Here is a 19,913-nt window from a genome sequence, read left to right as displayed (position 1 = left end):
CCTTCCATAAACGCATTTATGACTGGTATCCTAAATAATGAAGTTGAGTGCGTAATTTGCAGGTAAGCTGAAATTGCAGCAAGATGTATTTTTATGGAAGAGAAAGCTAGTTTTGCTTTTTGCAAATGTAGTAAGTATCCTACTATATCTTTTGTCGATGCGTGTAAGGGTTGAATTTGATTATTATGGCAGTAATAGACAAATCTTTTCCATTTATTTGCATAGCAGTGTCTAGTGGTAGGCTTTCTAGCCTGTTTTAGGACCTCCATACATTCTTGTGTGAGGTCAAAGTGTCCGAATTCTAGGATTTCAGGAGCCAAATTGCTAGATTCAGCGATGCTGGATTTGGATGCCTGATCTGTTGTTTGTGTTGTGTTAATAGATCTGGTCTGTTTGGTAGTTTGACATGAGGTACTACTGACAGGTCTAGTAGTGTTGTGTACCAAGGTTGCCTTGCCCATGTTGGTGCTATTAGTATGAGTTTGTTTTGACTCAACTTGTTTACTAGATATGGAAGGAGTGGGAGAGGGGGAAAAGCGTAAGCAAATATCCCTGACCAGTTCATCCATAGCGCATTGCCCTGAGACTGATGTTGTGGGTACCTGGATGCGAAGTTTTGGCATTTTGAGTTTTCCTTTGTTGCAAATAGATCTATTTGTGGTGTTCCCCAAATTTGGAAGTAAGTGTTCAGTATTTGTGGGTGAATCTCCCATTCGTGGATCTGTTGGTGATCCCGTGAGAGATTGTCTGCTAACTGATTTTGAATTCCTGGAATAAATTGTGCTATTAGGCGAATGTGGTTGTGAATCGCCCAATGCCATATTTTCTGTGTTAGGAGACACAACTGTGTTGAGTGTGTCCCTCCTTGTTTGTTTAGGTAGTACATTGTTGTCATGTTGTCTGTTTTGACAAGAATGTATTTGTGGGTTATCATGGGTTGAAATGCTTTCAGCGCTAGAAATACCGCTAACAGTTCTAGGTGATTTATGTGTAACTGTTTTTGCTGTATGTTCCATTGTCCTTGGATGCTGTGTTGATTGAGGTGTGCTCCCCCACCCTGTCATGGAAGCATCTGTTGTTATCACGTATTGTGGCACTGGGTCTTGGAAAGGCCGCCCTTGGTTTAAATTTATACTGTTCCACCATTGAAGCGAGATGTATGTTTGGCGGTCTATCAACACCAGATCTAGAAGCTGACCCTGTGCTTGTGACCATTGTGATGCTAGGCACTGTTGTAAGGGCCGCATGTGTAACCTTGCATTTGGGACAATGGCTATGCATGAGGACATCATGCCTAGTAGTTTCAGTATTATTTTGACTTGTACTTTTTGTTTTGGATACAAGGTTTGTATTACATTGTGAAATGTTTGTACTCTTTGTGGACTTGGAGTAGCAATCCCTTTTGCTGTGTTGATTGTTGCTCCTAAGTATTGCTGTGTTTGGCACGGCTGCAGGTGTGACTTTGCGTAGTTGATTGAGAAACCTAGTTTGTATAGGGTTTCTATGACATATTTTGTGTGTTGTGAACACCGTTTTAGCGTATTGGTTTTGATTAACCAATCGTCTAGGTATGGGAACATATGTATTTGCTGCCTTCTGATATGTGCAGCTACTACTGCCAGGCATTTTGTAAAAACTCTTGGCGCAGTTGTTATTCCGAATGGCAACACTTTGAATTGGTAATGTATCCCTTGGAATACAAACCTTAGGTACTTTCTGTGTGAAGGATGTATTGGTATATGGAAATATGCATCCTTTAGGTCTACTGTTGTCATGTAGTCTTGTTGTTTGAGCAGTGGGATTACGTCTTGTAGAGTAACCATGTGAAAATGGTCTGATTTGATGTAGGTATTTAATGTTCTGAGATCTAGTATCGGTCTCAGGCTCTTGTCCTTTTTGGGTATCAGGAAGTACAGCGAGTAAACTCCTGAGTTTAATTGATCTTTTGGTACTAATTCTATTGCTTTTTTCTGTAGCAATGCCTGAACTTCTACTCCTAGAAGATCTATATGTTGTTTTGACATATTGTGTGTTTTCGGTGGGACGTTTGGAGGGAATTTGAGAAATTCTATGCAATAACCATGCTGGATAATTGCTAAGACCCAAGTGTCTGTTGTTATTTCCTCCCAATGTGTGTAAAACTTGGTTAGTCTCCCCCCCACAGGTGTTATGTGTTGGGGATTTGTGACCTTGAAGTCACTGTTTGTTTTGAGGAGTTTTGGGACTTTGGAACTTTCCTCGGTGTAAGGAAATGCCTCCTTGGCATGGTTGCCCCCTGACTTTTTGCCTTTGCTGATGCTATGTTTTCAATTGAAAGTGTGCTGAGGCCTGCTAACCAGGCCCCAGCACCAGTGTTCTTTCCCTACCCTGTACTTTTGTATCCACAATTGGCAGACCCTGGCATCCAGATAAGTCCCTTGTAACTGGTACTTCTAGTACCAAGGGCCCTGATGCCAAGGAAGGTCTCTAAGGGCTGCAGCATGTCTTATGCCACCCTGGAGACCTCTCACTCAGCACAGACACACTGCTTGCCAGCTTGTGTGTGCTAGTGAGAACAAAACGAGTAAGTCGACATGGCACTCCCCTCAGGGTGCCATGCCAGCCTCTCACTGCCTATGCAAGTATAGGTCAGTCACCCCTCTAGCAGGCCTTACAGCCCTAAGGCAGGGTGCACTATACCATAGGTGAGGGTACCAGTGCATGAGCATGGTACCCCTACAGTGTCTAAACAAAACCTTAGACATTGTAAGTGCAGGGTAGCCATAAGAGTATATGGTCTAGGAGTTCGTCAAACACGAACTCCACAGCACCATAATGGCTACACTGAAAACTGGGAAGTTTGGTATCAAACTTCTCAGCACAATAAATGCACACTGATGCCAGTGTACATTTTATTGCAAAATACACCCCAGAGGGCACCTTAGAGGTGCCCCCTGAAACTTAACCGACTGTCTGTGTAGGCTGACTAGTTCCAGCAGCCTGCCACACTAGAGACATGTTGCTGGCCCCATGGGGAGAGTGCCTTTGTCACTCTGAGGCCAGTAACAAAGCCTGCACTGGGTGGAGATGCTAACACCTCCCCCAGGCAGGAGCTGTAACACCTGGCGGTGAGCCTCAAAGGCTCACCCCTTTGTCACAGCCCAGCAGGGCACTCCAGCTTAGTGGAGTTGCCCGCCCCCTCCGGCCACGGCCCCCACTTTTGGCGGCAAGGTTGGAGGGAACAAAGAAAGCAACAAGGAGGAGTCACTGGCCAGTCAGGACAGCCCCTAAGGTGTCCTGAGCTGAGGTGACTCCAACTTTTAGAAATCCTCCATCTTGCAGATGGAGGATTCCCCCAATAGGATTAGGGATGTGACCCCCTCCCCTTGGGAGGAGGCACAAAGAGGGTGTACTCACCCTCAGGGCTAGTAGCCATTGGCTACTAACCCCCCAGACCTAAACACGCCCTTAAATTTAGTATTTAAGGGCTACCCTGAACCCTAGAAAATTAGATTCCTGCAACAACAACAAGAAGGACTGCCTAGCTGAAAACCCCTGCAGAGGAAGACCAGAAGACAACAACTGCCTTGGCTCCAGAAACTCACCGGCCTGTCTCCTGCCTTCCAAAGAACTCTGCTCCAGCGACGCCTTCCAAAGGGACCAGCGACCTCTGAATCCTCTGAGGACTGCGCCCTGCTTCGACGACGACAAGAAACTCCCGAGGACAGCGGACCTGCTCCAAAAAGACTGCAACTTTGTTTCAAGAAGCAGCTTTAAAGAACCCTGCAACTCCCCGCAAGAAGCGTGAGACTTGCAACACTGCACCCGGCGACCCCGACTCGGCTGGTGGAGAACCAACACCTCAGGGAGGACCCCCGGACTACTGTACGACTGTGAGTACCAAAACCTGTCCCCCCTGAGCCCCCACAGCGCCGCCTGCAGAGGGAATCCTGAGGCTTCCCCTGACCGCGACTCTCTGAAACCTAAGTCCCGACGCCTGGAAAAGACCCTGCACCCGCAGCCCCCAGGACCTGAAGGACCGGACTTTCACTGCAGAAGTGACCCCCAGGAGTCCCTCTCCCTTGCCCAAGTGGAGGTTTCCCCGAGGAGGCCCCCCCTTGCCTGCCTGCAGCGCTGAAGAGATCCCTTGATCTCTCATTGACTTACATTGCGAACCCGACGCTTGTTCTAACACTGCACCCGGCCGCCCCCGCGCCGCTGAGGGGGAAATTTCTGTGTGGGCTTGTGTCCCCCCCGGTGCCCTACAAAACCCCCCTGGTCTGCCCTCCGAAGACGCGGGTACTTACCTGCAAGCAGACCGGAACCGGGGCACCCCCTTCTCTCCATTGAAGCCTATGCGTTTTGGGCACCACTTTGAACTCTGCACCTGACCGGCCCTGAGCTGCTGGTGTGGTGACTTTGGGGTTGCTCTGAACCCCCAACGGTGGGCTACCTTGGACCAAGAACTGAACCCTGTAAGTGTCTTACTTACCTGGTAAAACTAACAAAAACTTACCTCCCCCAGGAACTGTGAAAATTGCACTAAGTGTCCACTTTTGAAATAGCTATTTGTGAATAACTTGAAAAGTATACATGCAATTGAAATGATTCAAAGTTCCTAATGTACTTACCTGCAATACCTTTCAAACAAGATATTACATGTTAAATTTGAACCTGTGGTTCTTAAAATAAACTAAGAAAATATATTTTTCTATAACAAAACCTATTGGCTGGATTTGTCTCCGAGTGTGTGTACCTCATTTATTGTCTATGTGTATGTACAACAAATGCTTAACACTACTCCTTGGATAAGCCTACTGCTCGACCACACTACCACAAAATAGAGCATTAGTATTATCTCTTTTTACCACTATTTTACCTCTAAGGGGAACCCTTGGACTCTGTGCATGCTATTCCTTACTTTGGAATAGCACATACAGAGGCAACTTCCTACACTCGGTTTCTTTGAAACCGTCCTCCTCTATATTGTCCCAGAAAACCTCCCCGCTGATACTGGCTCTGGTAAGTGGGCTTTGTTTGTGAGGTTGTGGCTTCTGTGGTTTGCCCTCGAAACCCCCCTCGAAATTGTGTTTTTCGAAATGTGCCTCTGCTCTGCGGGGAGTAGAGCGCGCCCATGGCTTTGGCCGTGTCAGTGTCTTTTTTAAGTTTTTCAATTGCAGTGTCCACCTCCGGCCCAAACAACTGCTGTCCGTTGAATGGCATATTCAGCACAGCTTGCTGTATCTCTAGTTTAAATCCTGATGTACGCAGCCATGCATGCCTCCTTATCGTTACTGCTGTGTTGACAGTTCTAGCAGCTGTGTCTGCAGCATCCATTGCTGATCGAATTTGATTATTGGAGATATTTTGTCCCTCTTCGACCACTTGCTGCGCTCCTTTTTGAAACTCCTTTGGCAAGTGTTCAATAAGGTGTTGCATCTCGTCCCAATGGGCCCTATCATATCTGGCTAGCAAAGCTTGTGAATTTGCAATACGCCACTGGTTTGCTGCCTGTGCCGCCACCCTTTTGCCTGCCGCGTCGAATTTTCTACTCTCTTTATCTGGAGGTGGCGCATCTCCTGAAGTATGAGAGTTGGCTCTTTTGCGTGCTGCTCCAACTACAACAGAGTCTGGTGATAGCTGTTGTGTGATGTACACTGGGTCTGTTGGTGGCGGTTTATATTTTTTATCTACTCTTGGGAGTAATGGCTCTCCCTTTGACAGGCTCTTCAAACACTTGTTTGGAGTGTTTTAGCATTCCAGGCAACATTGGCAGACTTTGATATTGACTGTGCGTAGACGACAGTGTATTAAAAAGGAAGTCATCTTCAATGGGTTCTGAGTGAAGGCTGACATTGTGAAATGCTGCTGCCCTTGATACCACTTGAATGTAGCCTGTACTATCCTCAGGTGGCGAGGGTCTTGCTGGATAGCATTGAGGACTATTGTCTGACACTGGTGCGTCGTAAAGGTCCCATGCGTCAGGGTTATCTTGACTCATCCCCGTATGTGTTGGGGATTGCATCATTGGTGGAGTGGCTACCGGTGATAGTTGTGGAGAGTGATGTGGGGATGGTGGTGGTGTTATTTGTTTAGCCACTTTTACTTGTGGCCGTTTGTCCTTGTCCTTGTCTTGGAAGGCAAGTTTTCGTTTCATTCTGATTGGGGGAAGAGTGCTGATCTTCCCTGTATCTTTCTGAATAAAGAGCCGCCTTTGCGTGTGATCTGGCTCTATTGTCTGTAATTCTTCTTCAAATCTGTGTGTCTTCATTTGAGAGGACAGTCCTTGTTCCTCTGAATAGGAACTAATTTTCGGTTCGGAGGCCGGATGTTTCGGCACCGAAACCTTTTCTGCTGCTTTTTTCGGCTCCGACAAAATCTTTTTGCTTTTCGGCGTAGTGCCCTCTCGGTGCCGACCAATTTCGGTGCCGAATCTTTTCGGAGCCACTCTCTCGGGCCCGAGATTGCTGCATGCCTGTATCTCGACCGTAGTCGGATGACTTCGACACCAGCTCGCCCTTTTTCGGTGCCGATGGACGGTCACCTACTTTTCGGGTTAAGCCATGGCCTGTTGGCGTTGGAGTCCCCTGGGCTTTGGCAGTCTTTTCGTGAGTTTTTTGTTTCGACGTCTTACTCACGGTTTTCGGCGTTTCTTCGGGATCGACCTCCTCCGAGTCCGAATCCTGGATGGAGAATGTTTCTTCCTCCTCCTCGAAACACCCTTGTCCTGTCGGCGCCGACGCCATTTGCAGTCTTCTTGCTCTTCGGTCCCGGAGTGTCTTCCTCGACCGAAACGCTCGACAGGCCTCACAAGTATCCTCCTTGTGTTCTGGTGACAAACACAAGTTACAGACCAGGTGTTTTTCTGTATATGGATACTTGTTATGGCATTTTGGACAGAAGCGGAATGGGGTCCGTTCCATCAGCCTTGAAGAGACACGTGGCCGGGCCGACCAGGCCCCGACGGGAATCGAAAAACCCCGACGGGCCACCGGAGCTCTTCTCAATTCGGTGTCGATCTGTTGTAACTAACCCAATACCGAACGCAAACAATACCGACGATTTTTCAGAGATTCTAACTAACTTTCCGACCCGCAACACGGAGCGAAAAGGAACACGTCCGAACCCGATGGCGGAAAAAAAACAATCTAAGATGGAGTCGACGCCCATGCGCAATGGAGTCGAAATGGGAGGAGTCCCTCGGTCTCGTGACTCGAAAAGACTTCTTCGAAGAAAAACAACTTGTAACACTCCGAGCCCAACACCAGATGGCGGGATGTGCACAGCATGTGTATCTGCAGCTACACATGCCATTGAACACGTTTACATGGCCATATTCGGAGTTACCATTGTGAAGCTACACATAGGTATTGACCTATGTGTAGTGCACGCGTGTAATGGTGTCCCCACACTCACAAAGTCCGGGGAATTTGCCCTGAACTATGTGGGGGCACCTTGGCTAGTGCCAGGGTGCCCACACACTAAGTAACTTTGCATCTAACCTTTACCAGGTAAAGGTTAGACATATAGGTGACTTATAAGTTACTTAAGTGCAGTGGTAAATGGCTGTGAAATAACGTGGACGTTATTTCACTCAGGCTGCAGTGGCAGGCCTGTGTACGAATTGTCAGAGCTCCCTATGGGTGGCAAAAGAAATGCTGCAGCCCATATGGATCTCCTGGAACCCCAATACCCTGGGTACCTTAGTACCATATACTAGGGAATTAGAAGGGTGTTCCAGTGTGCCAATGTGAATTGGTGAAATTGGTCACTAGCCTGTTAGTGACAATTTGGAAAGAAATGAGAGAGCATAACCACTGAGGTTCTGGATAGCAGAGCCGCAGTGAGACAGTCAGTCACAACACAGGTAACACATTCAGGGCACACTTATGAGCACTGGGGCCCTGGTTGGCAGGGTCCCAGTGACACATACAACTAAAACAACACATATACAGTGAAAAATGGGGGTAACATGCCAGGCAAGATGGTACTTTCCTACAGGCTCCGACAACACTTTCTTTACTTTCAGCGTCCCGGTCTCTCGGTGCCGAACTTGCTCGGACCCGCTGTCTCGGGGTCAAGGTTGCTGTATGCCGGTATCTCGACCGGAGTCGGATGACTTCGACACATGCGTGCCCTTTTTCGGTGCCGATGATCGGTCACCTATTTTTCGGGTTAAGCCATGGCCTGTTGGCAGTGGCGTCCCCTGGGCTTGGTCTTCTAGTGAGTTTTGTGTGTCGACGTCTTACTCATGGTTTTAGGCGTTTCTTCGGGATCGAGCTCGTCCGAGTCAGACTCCTGGATGGAGAAGGTTTCTTCTTCCTCCTCGAAGTGTCTTTGTCCTGTCGGTGCCGACGCCATTTGCAGTCTTCTTGCTCTTCGGTCTCTTAATGTCTTCCTCGACCGAAACGCTCGACAGGCTTCACAAGTATCTTCTCTGTGTTCTGGAGACAAACACAAGTTACAGACCAGATGCTGATCTGTATACGGATACTTGTTGTGACATTTGGGGCAGAAGCGGAATGGGGTCCGTTCCATCAGCCTTGAAGAGACACGTGGTCGGGCCGACCAGGCCCCGATGGGGGGGAAATCGAAAAAACCCCGAAGGGCCACTGGAGCTCTTCCAAATATCGGTGTCGATCTGTTGTAACTAACCCGATACCGAACGCAAACAATACTGTTGAATTTTCCGAGATCCTAACTATCTTTCCAAACCGAAACGCGGAGCGAAAAGGAACACGTCCGAACCCGATGGCGGAAAGAAAACAATCTAAGATGGAGTCGACGCCCATGCGCAATGGAGCCGAAATGGGAGGAGTCCCTCGATCTCGTGACTCGAAAAGACTTCTTCGAAGAAAAACAACTTGTAACACTCCGAGCCCAACACTAGATGGCGGGATGTGCAAAGCATGTGTATCTGCAGCTACACATGCCATCGAACATAAATATACATACATATACACACTTTTTTTTTTTACTTATCTTTTCTATACCTACCAGCATGGTAAAGACATGTATAAAAAAAGGCAGTCTCTTGGCTATCCAACTGAGTGCATCAGTACTGTTACTGGTAACCAAATCTATCCCCGAACTGTAAGGCCCAGTAACCTCTAACTACCCCTGGAACCCACAAAGTCTTTTTGTCAACACCAGTCTTTGCTTTTGATTCTGCCTCACTTTTAAACACTGTTTGTTTCACCTCAGGGTTTTTACTCAATAGCACATGTACTCTCTATGCTGGATCCTTCCATATAAATCTCTACTACAGTAGGATGGTGCCACACAATGATCAACACACAGTGTTTCCCTTTCTTTCAGTTGTACTAATTAAAACAGCAATTTCTGTCATTAGATGCATTGCTTGAATCAGATTGACATATTGCTGCATGCTAAGTTGAAACTGCTGAGAAAACAGTTACGCTCTACTTGCAGAAATAAACAATTCCCTGCAACACAAAGCCTCATCTTAGTAAAAGGGTTAGGGGCCATATCTCTAACTAGGACCTGATTAGGTGTGAAGCACTCCAATGTGTACAGGGACCTCTCTGACCAAAGGCACCATCAACACCCAGGAAAACAGGCCCTTTACCTGACGTCTCCTGGCCTCACAAGTTCATCCCTAATGTTGAAGAGCTCTGAGCAATGGTCCATAGAAAATGGCACCCCAATAATAAGGTGCGACTTCCACCAGCCCTGCAAGACCTCATTTGTTGAAGTGGCTAAATGCTGAGAGAAAACCATAGAACCTCTGGTCCACTGACCTAGCCAGCACCAAAAAGTAATCCAAATTCTCTTGAAGCATTCCATTTTGTAGTTCTACTTTCCAAAGTATACAACAGCTTAGAACCATGTATTCCACCATTAACCCAATTAGTGCAGAAGTAGGCCAATGTTCGACACCCACACACCATTCCCAGTGCATCTGTTGGTCACTGGCCAACAATGACGGGACAATCTAGTGGATCCTCTGGTGCTCACACTGGAGGATCCTATTTATTTATTTTTTAAAGAGTGGGGTAGTAGAGAAAAAAGGAGCACATAAGCGCTTTCTCCACTCTGGTGGGGAAAAGGCCTAAAAAGGCCTGCCAACATTTCAGGAAGGACTCATTGGAAAGGAGAAAGTTTCCCCTTTCCAATGAGGCCTTGTTGAAACAGTTTCCTGGCAGTGGATCGTCAGTGCTCTACGATCCACTGCCAGGAAACCCATTAGATACCAGGGAAAGTCATTGGGGGATTGGCCATCACGGTGCACTGGCCGACTCGCCTTGGGGACCTGTAAGGAAATGCCTCCTCGGCATGGTTACCCCCTGACTTTTTGCCTTTGCTGATGCTATGTTTTGAATTGAAAGTGTGCTGAGGCCTGCTAACCAGGCCCCAGCACCAGTGTTCTTTCCCTAACCTGTACTTTTGATTCCACAATTGGCACACCCTGGCATCCAGATAAGTCCCTTGTAACTGGTACCTCTGGTACCCAGGGCCCTGATGCCAGGGATGGTCTCTAAGGGCTGCAGCATGTATTATGCCACCCTAGAGACCCCTCACTCAGCACAGACACACTGCTTACCAGTTTGTGTGTGCTAGTGAGAACAAAATGAGTAAGTCGACATGGCACTCCCCTCAGGGTGCCATGCCAGCCTCTCACTGCCTATGCAGTATAGGTAAGACACCCCTCTAGCAGGCCTTACAGCCCTAAGGCAGGGTGCACTATACCATAGGTGAGGGTACCAGTGCATGAGCACTGTACCCCTACAGTGTCTAAGCAAAACCTTAGACATTGTAAGTGCAGGGTAGCCATAAGAGTATATGGTCTGGGAGTCTGTTTTACACGAACTCCACAGCACCATAATGGCTACACTGAAAACTGGGAAGTTTGGTATCAAACTTCTCAGCACAATAAATGCACACTGATGCCAGTGTACATTTTATTGTAAAATACACCACAGAGGGCACCTTAGAGGTGCCCCCTGAAACTTAACCGACTATCTGTGTAGGCTGACTGGTTCCAGCAGCCTGCCACACTAGAGACATGTTGCTGGCCCCATGGGGAGAGTGCCTTTGTCACTCTGAGGCCAGTAACAAAGCCTGCACTGGGTGGAGATGCTAACACCTCCCCCAGGCAGGGGCTGTAACACCTGGCGGTGAGCCTCAAAGGCTCACCCCTTTGTCACAGCCCAGCAGGGCACTCCAGCTTAGTGGAGTTGCCCGCCCCCTCCGGCCACGGCCCCCACTTTTGGCGGCAAGGCTGGAGGGAACAAAGAAAGCAACAAGGAGGAGTCACTGGCCAGTCAGGACAGCCCCTAAGGTGTCCTGAGCTGAGGTGACTCTAACTTTTAGAAATCCTCCATCTTGCAGATGGAGGATTCCCCCAATAGGATTAGGGATGTGACCCCCTCCCCTTGGGAGGAGGCACAAAGAGGGTGTACTCACCCTCAGGGCTAGTAGCCATTGGCTACTAACCCCCCAGACCTAAACACGCCATAAATTTAGTATTTAAGGGCTCTCCCTGAACCTAGAAATCAGATTCCTGCAACAACAAGAAGAAGAAGGACTGCCTAGCTGAAAACCCCTGCAGAGGAAGACCAGAAGACAACAACTGCCTTGGCTCCAGAAACTCACCGGCCTGTCTCCTGCCTTCCAAAGAACTCTGCTCCAGCGACGCCTTCCAAAGGGACCAGCGACCTCTGCATCCTCTGAGGACTGCCCTGCTTCGACGACAAGAAACTCCCGAGGACAGCGGACCTGCTCCAAAAAGACTGCAACTTTATCCAAAGGAGCAGCTTTACAGAACCCTGCAATCTCCCCGCAAGAAGCGTGAGACTTGCAACACTGCACCCGGCGACCCCGACTCAGCTGGTGGAGGACCAACACCTCAGGGAGGACCCCCGGACTACTCTACGACTGAGTACCAAAACCTGTCCCCCCTGAGCCCCCACAGCGCCGCCTGCAGAGGGAATCCCGAGGCTTCCCCTGACCGCAACTCTCTGAAACCTAAGTCCCGACGCCTGGAAAAGACCCTGCACCCGCAGCCCCCAGGACCTGAAGGACCGGACTTTCACTGCAGAAGTGACCCCCAGGAGTCCCTCTCCCTTGCCCAAGTGGAGGTTTCCCCGAGGAAGCCCCCCCTTGCCTGCCTGCAGCGCTGAAGAGATCCCTTGATCTCTCATTGACTTCCATTGCGAACCAGACGCTTGTTCTAACACTGCACCCGGCCGCACCCGCGCCGCTGAGGGTGACATTTCTGTGTGGGCTTGTGTCCCCCCCGGTGCCCTACAAAACCCCCCTGGTCTGCCGCCCGAAGACGCGGGTACTTACCTGCTGGCAGACTGGAACCGGGGCACCCCCTTCTCTCCATTGGAGCCTATGCGTTTTGGGCACCACTTTGAACTCTGCACCTGACCGGCCCTGAGCTGCTGGTGTGGTAACTTTGGGGTTGCTCTGAACCCCCAACGGTGGGCTACCTTGGACCAAGAACTGAACCCTGTAAGTGTCGTACTTACCTGGTAAAACTAACAAAAACTTACCTCCCCCAGGAACTGTGTAAATTGCACTGTGTCCACTTTTAAAATAGCTATTTGTGAATAACTTGAAACGTATACATGCAATTGAAATGATTCAAAGTTCCTAATGTACTTACCTGCAATACCTTTCAAACAAGATATTACATGTTAAATTTGAACCTGTGGTTCTTAAAATAAACTAAGAAAAGATATTTTTCTATACAAAACCTATTGGCTGGATTTGTCTCTGAGTGTGTGTACCTCATTTATTGTCTATGTGTATGTACAACAAATGATTAACACTACTCCTTGGATAAGCCTACTGCTCGACCACACTACCACAAAATAGAGCATTAGTATTATCTCTTTTTACCACTATTTTACCTCTAAGGGGAACCCTTGGACTCTGTGCATGCTATTCCTTACTTTGAAATAGCACATACAGAGCCAACTTCCTACAGGACCTCATTATTTTAAAAAAAATTAATAATAATTAAGTGGTAGGTGAAGTCTTTGCCTAGACAGTATTACCATGTTTTGAAAATAAAGTAATATCATCAACAAAATTATTGCATTAGACTGCATAATTTGCCTTTCTTGCTGCATAATCTAATCAACCCGGTCTCAAATAGGAGCTCTACACTGCATAATTCCAGTGGCCATGGTAATATTGGATGTGATTTCGACTGAAGGTGCACTGGATTCCTGCTAACCAGCTCCCCAGTGCCAGATCTCTTGCCCTAAACTGCACAATTGTTTTCCCAATTGGCAAATCCTTTAGCATCTTCTGTAAGTCCCTAATAAATGGTACCCCTGGCACTGAGGGCCTGAGGTACTAAAGAGGGTCCCTAAGGGCTGCAGCACAAGTTGTGCCAACCTAGCGGGCCCCTCACCGAGCATATACTAAGCTGCCATTGAAGCCTGTATGTCTTGGTATAGATGAAAGAGAAAACACGACATGGAACACAACCTGTGTGCTATGTCACCCAACACTACATGCAATATATGTAAGTCACCCCTACAGCAGGCATTACAGCCCCAAGGCAGGGGGCATTATATTATAGTTCACGTTGGGGCATAGCTGCAAAATGACTTCTGTGAAGACCAGAATGTTTGGTCAAGCATCTCATATTGGTGAACCCACACTAATGCCAGTGCTGGAGTTACCAATACATGCACCCAGAGGGCACCTTAGAGGTGCCCCCAGAAATCCTACCAGCCTCTGGTGTGCTTGCTGATGGATTTCTGCCAGCCTGCCACCCGAGACATGGTTCTGGCCCACTACGGTGAGAGCTTTCTGCTCTCAAGAGGCCCAGAACAGAAGCCTTTCCGAGAAGAGAGTATTACCCCCCTCACACAGGATGACCAGCAGATTAGCCTTCCTAAAGTGGCAAGCCTCAAAGGTCTGCCACCTTGGAAATGCGAATCTGGCTCACCTCACAGGAGCGGAAGCCACTTTCCCGTCCAGAGCCCACTTGGTACTTGGAAAGGCAGGAAAATTCACTAGTCAGGTAAGTGTGCCACCTCCAGGAAAGTACCACCGTAAAGTGGTTGTAGGAAGCTGGCTCTGTATATACTATAGCAAAATGAGGTATGGTGTTCACAGAGTTCAGGGGTTCCACAAGAGGCTTGACAGAGGCAATAATAGATAATAACGATGCTCTATTTGTGGTAATGTGGTCGAGCAGTTAAGGCTTATCAGAGGGTAGTGTTAAGTTTGTTGTACACACACACGCAATAAGTGAAAACACACACTCAATGACTTAACTTCAGGCCAATAGGTTTTTATATGGAAAAATATTTTGTTAATTTTTTTTTTAGAACCTAAAAAATTCATTTAGCATGTAAGTACATTAAATGAATGGTACTTTACATAGTAATAGTTGAGATTTTGAATAGATTCAATATTGTACACAGTTCTCACTAAAATGGCAAAAAGCTCTTTTAAAAGGGGACATAGTGCAATTTTCAACAGTTCCTGGGGGAGGTAAGTACAGTAGTTTCAGAAGTACTACACTTACGGGTTCAATCTCCGGGGTATAGGTAGTCCACCGTTGGGGGTTCAAGGCAACCCCAAACACCCAGCACCAGCAACAAAGGGCTGGGCAGGTGCAGAGGTCAAACAGGAGCCAAAATAACATGGGTGCCTATAGAGATAAGGGGTACTCCGGTTCCACTCTGCTGGCAGGGAAGTACCTGCGTTGTCGGAGGGCAGACCTGGGGGGTTTGGAGGAGTACTGGAGGAGCCCCAAGTAGGCACACAAACCACACCCTAGGCGGCACGAGGGTGGCCGGGTGCAGTGTGCAAACAGAGCGTCGGGTTCTCAATAGAACTTTAAGGAGGGACCCGGGGGTCACTTAGGTGCTGCAGGCAGGGCACAGGGGGGCATCTCGGGCAAGCCACCGACTGGGCAAGGGTGAGGGCCGCTGCTGGTCGTTGCTGCACCAGTGGTCGGTTTCTAACAGGCCTGGGGGCTGAGGGTGCAGTGCTTCTTCCAGGCGTCGGATATCTTCGCCCTGGGTAGTCGCGGTCAGGGGGTCCCTGGGATTCCCTCTGCAGGCATTGTGGGGGTGCAGAGAGGTCAGACCAGGGTGGACATGTCGTCAGGGTCGCTTGGGGGTCCTCTCTGGGTAGTTGGTTTCTCTGGACACAGGCCGGGGGTGTCGGGTACAGAGTCTTGGGGACTCACGCCTCTGGAGTGAGGTGGGATTCCCTTTAAAGATGGATATCTTTTCTTCCTGCTGGGCAGTTCCGCTGCCGACAGGAGTCCCTGGTCCTCGGTGATGCAGGCAGTCTCCTGGAGGCTTTCCAGGGGGTCGCTGGTCCTGCAGAAGGCCTAGCTTCTTAGTTGCAGGGTCTTTGATGTAGGAGACAGGCCGGTAGGGCTGCGGCCAAGTCAGTTGTCATCTCCTTTTCTTCTCTGCGGGGCTTTCAGCTCTGCAGTCGTCGTCCTTGTGAGGTCGTCAGGAATCTGAAGAGCTGGGTTCTAAATTTAGGGGAGTGTTAGGGTAAGAGGTCAGTAGCCAATGGCTACTGTCCCTGAATGAGGGTAACTACACCCTCCTTGTGCCCACTCCCTCTGGAGAGGGGAACACATCCCAATTGGTCTTAATCCTCCAAAGCAAGATGGAGGATTTCTCAAGGAGGGAGTGTAAGGAAATGCCTCCTTGGCATGGTTACCCCCTGACTTTTTGCCTTTGCTGATGCTAAGTTTTGATTTGAAAGTGTGCTGAGGCCTGCTAACCAGGCCCCAGCACCAGTGTTCTTTCCCTAACCTGTACTTTCGTTTCCACAATTGGCACACCCTGGCATCTAGGTAAGTCCCTTGTAACTGGTACCCCTGGTACCAAGGGCCCTGATGCCAGGGAAGGTCTCTAAGGGCTGCAGCATGTCTTATGCCACCCTGGGGACCCCTCACTCAGCACAGACACACTGCTTGCCAGCTTGTGTGTGCTAGTGGGGAAAAAAAGACTAAGTCGACATGGCACTCCCCTCAGGGTGCCATGCCAACCTCACACTGCCTTCAGGAATAGATAAGTCACCCCTCTAGCAGGCCTTACAGCCCTAAGGCAGGGTGCACTATACCATAGGTGAGGGCATAAGTGCATGAGCACTATGCCCCTACAGTGTCTAAGCAAAACCTTAGACATTTAAGTGCAGGGTAGCCATAAGAGTATATGGTCTGGGAGTTTGTCATGCACAAACTCCACAGCACCACAATGGCTACACTGAAAACTGTGAAGTTTGGTATCAAACTTCTCAGCACAATAAATGCACACCGATGCCAGTGTACATTTTATTGTAACATACACCCCAGAGGGCACCTTAGAGGTGCCCCCTGAAACCTTAACCGACTACCCGTGTAGGCTGACTGGTTTTAGCAGCCTGCCACACACCCAACATGTTGCTGGCCACATGGGGAGAGTGCCTTTGTCACTCTATGGATAGTAACAAAGCCTGTACTGGGTGGAGGTGCTTCACACCTCCCCCTGCAGGAACTAACACCTGGCGGTGAGCCTCAAAGGCTCACCCCCTTTGTTACAGCACCCCAGGGCACTCCAGCTAGTGGAGTTGCCCGCCCCGTCCGGCCACGGCCCCACCTTTGGCGGCAAGGCCGGAGGAGATAATAAGAAAAACAAGGAGGAGTCACTGGCCAGTCAGGACAGCCCCTAAGGTGTCCTGAGCTGAGGTGACTGACTTTTAGAAATCCTCCATCTTGCAGATGGAGGATTCCCCCAATAGGATTAGGGATGTGCCCCCCTCCCCTCAGGGAGGAGGCACAAAGAGGGTGTAGCCACCCTCAGGGCTAGTAGCCATTGGCTACTATCCCCCCAGACCTAAACACACCCCTAAATTCAGTATTTAGGGGCTCCCCAGAACCTAGGAACTCAGATTCCTGCAACCTAAGAAGAAGAGGACTGCTGAACTGAAAAACCCTGCAGAGAAGACGGAGACACCAACTGCTTTGGCCCCAGCTCTACCGGCCTGTCTCCCCACTTCTAAAGACACTGCTCCAGCGACGCGTTCCCAGGGTCCAGCAACCTCTGACGCCTCGGAGGACTACCCTGCATCTAGAAGGACCAAGAATTCCCAAGGACAGCGGCTCTGTTCACCAAAGACTGCAACTTTGCAACAAAGAAGCAACTTTGAAACAACACAAGTTTCCTGCCGGAAGCGTGAGACTTTGCACTCTGCCCCCGGCACGACTTGTGGAGAACAAACACCACAGGGAGGACTCCCTGGCGACTACGAGACCGTGAGTAGCCAGAGTTGACCTCCCTGACCCCCCACAGCGACGCCTGCAGAGGGAATCCCGAGGCTCCACCTGACCGCGACTGCCTGCTTCAAGGATCCGACACCTGGTAAAGACACTGCACCCGCAGCCCCCAGGACCTGAAGGATCCGAATTCCAGTGCAGGAGCGATCCCCAGGTGGCCCGCTCCCTTGCCCAGGTGGTGGCTACCCCGAGGAGCCCCCCCCCCTTGCCTGCATCGCTGAAGAGACCCCTTGGTCTCCCATTGATTTCTATTGCGGACCCGACGCTTGGTTGCACACTGCACCCGGCCGCCCCCGTGCCGCTGAGGGCGTACTTTCTGTGTGGACTTGTGTCCCCCCCCCCCCAGTGCCCTACAAAACCCCCCTGGTCTGCCCTCCGAAGATGCGGGTACTTACCTGCTGGCAGACTGGAACCGGGGCACCCCCTTCTCCATTGAAGCCCATGTGTTTTGGGCACCACTTTGACCTCTGCACCTGACCGGCCCTGAGATGCTGGTGTGGTAACTTTGGGGTTGCCCTGAACCCCCAATAGTGGGCTACATTGGACCCAAATTTGAACCTTGTAGGTGGTTTACTTACCTGTAAAAACTAACAAACACTTACCTCCCCCAGAAACTGTTGAAAATTGCACTGTCTAGTTTTAAAATAGCTATATGTCATTTATGTGAAAACTGTATATGCTATTTTGCTAATTCAAAGTTCCTAAAGTTCCTACATAAAATACCTTTCATTTGAAGAATTACTTGTAAATCTTGAACCTGTGGTTCTTAAAATAAACTAAGAAAATATATTTTTCTATATAAAAACCTATTGCCTGGAATTGTCGGAGTGTGTGTTCCTCATTTATTGCCTGTGTGTGTACAACAAATGCTTAACACTACCCTCTGATAAGCCTACTGCTCGACCACACTACCACAAAATAGAGCATTCGAATCTCTTTTTGCCACTATCTTACCTCTGAGGGGAACCCGTGGAGTCTGTGCACACTATTTCTTACTTTGAAATAGTATATACAGAGCCAACTTCCTACAATGCCCTTTTTGGTTCAGGCGAAATTCTCTTTCAAAACTTACTTAACTGATTGTATTGATTCGGGTGCCTAAACTTATATTAAACTTTTATAAAGATGCATGTTATTTTTATAAATTGGTGTAGATCTCCTTATTGAGTTGTGTGCATCATTTACCGACTTTGTGTATTTTAGATGTCTAACACTCCTTTCTGATAAGCCTAAGGCTGCTCGACAACACCACCTCTAAGAATGCACCTTGGAATTCCTACAGCAAGTCCCTGTCCACTTATAAGGTAATACCTGGACTCTTTGCACAGTATGCCTCATTTTGTTATATTATATAAAGAGCCAGCTTCCTACAGTTGTCACTGCAAAGGTTTTCCACTGGAGATTGTAAGAAGCTCCAAAAATCCCAGAGCACTGCATTGCGTCCAATTAACTGCTCACAGTCAAGTTCTCCGATAGGCGTGATGTGTAAGTGCTCACTAGTTGGGTGTGGTTTCACATGGCCGAAGTTCACAAGCCCATCTGTATACTTGATTACATGTTTCTGGGCGGAGGGGATAATCTGATCCAGATGGCAACATACAATGCATATGTTGCTTATCATTAGCAAACCACAGGAAGACAGGGTGGTTTCAGATGGCCGAAGTTCACAAGCCCACCTGTATACTTGATTACAAGTTTGTGGGCGGAGTGGATAATCTGATCCCGATGGCAACATACAATGCATATGTTGCTTATCATTAGAAAACCACAGGAAGACTCATGTCTTTCCTTGACTTTCAGTTGTCTGTCACTGAAAGTCTCAATGCTACAAAAGTAGTACCATTCACTTCACATATTCTGAAGGACGTGGCAAGGCTGCAGGATCGACACTTTGCTGATCGCAAAACTGAAACAGCTAAAAAGACTCAATCATGTTGTCAGCCTAGAGTTTGCTCTAAGCAGGTAAAGAGGCAGGCCAGTTGTGTTTACTGTCCCCAGTAAACATCTAAGCCAGCTCCGTGTTCTCCTACTTGCTTTATGTTGCACCATACAAAAGTGAAGTATAGGGAAATTGACTGAGGTGGAGATACTGTTAGGTAAACATTTCAATGGCTGTACATGGATACCTACCTTCCGTGGCCCACTACTTCACTAGGCAAGCAGCTGTAGTATTTTAGTTCCTCTACTTGAGGAAATCAGACTACCTTATGGCCTGCTCGACAACTTTATCTACTGTCAGAACGTGGTAGGTTTTCTGTTCACCAACTTGACAAGTACCTTATAGTCCCCACGCTGCACATAATGGTAGAAGGAACATAAGCCACGTTTTCACAGAGTACTCTGTGCTGCAAAATGTTTAAGTTCTGGCTAAGGTTAAAGTGCTTTCGCGTGAAACTCCCAAGGTTTTCTAACCCACAATGCTCTGCAAACCTCAAACTGACTGAAATAGCACACTTTCCTTCCATTTATGTAATGGAAACATCCAGAATCTACAGGAATCCACAGAATTCCTACCATTCTACATTACAACACTTGTGCCGACAGAAAGGACGTTCCACTTGAATGGCTGTGTTTAGAGCACAAACAAATAGGAAAAATGGGCTACATCTTTGAAAAATGCTAAATCTGTGGTACAAAACTAGGTTTCTGACTCAGCTCT

At 48.4% G+C, this 19,913-nt stretch overlaps 1 protein-coding gene across 1 annotated transcript in view; it reads right to left on the bottom strand.

Moving 5' to 3' along the window:
* Positions 1-19,913, bottom strand: part of GLYR1 (glyoxylate reductase 1 homolog) — a 482,931-nt gene that overhangs the window by 214,242 nt on the left and 248,776 nt on the right. The window lies entirely within an intron of this gene.

This window comes from Pleurodeles waltl, chromosome 10 (genome assembly GCF_031143425.1).
Source record: "Pleurodeles waltl isolate 20211129_DDA chromosome 10, aPleWal1.hap1.20221129, whole genome shotgun sequence".
Taxonomy (NCBI): Eukaryota; Metazoa; Chordata; class Amphibia; order Caudata; family Salamandridae; genus Pleurodeles; species Pleurodeles waltl.
The sequence above is the reverse complement of the archived record's forward strand: the minus strand, read 5'-3'. Positions and strand labels throughout refer to the sequence as shown.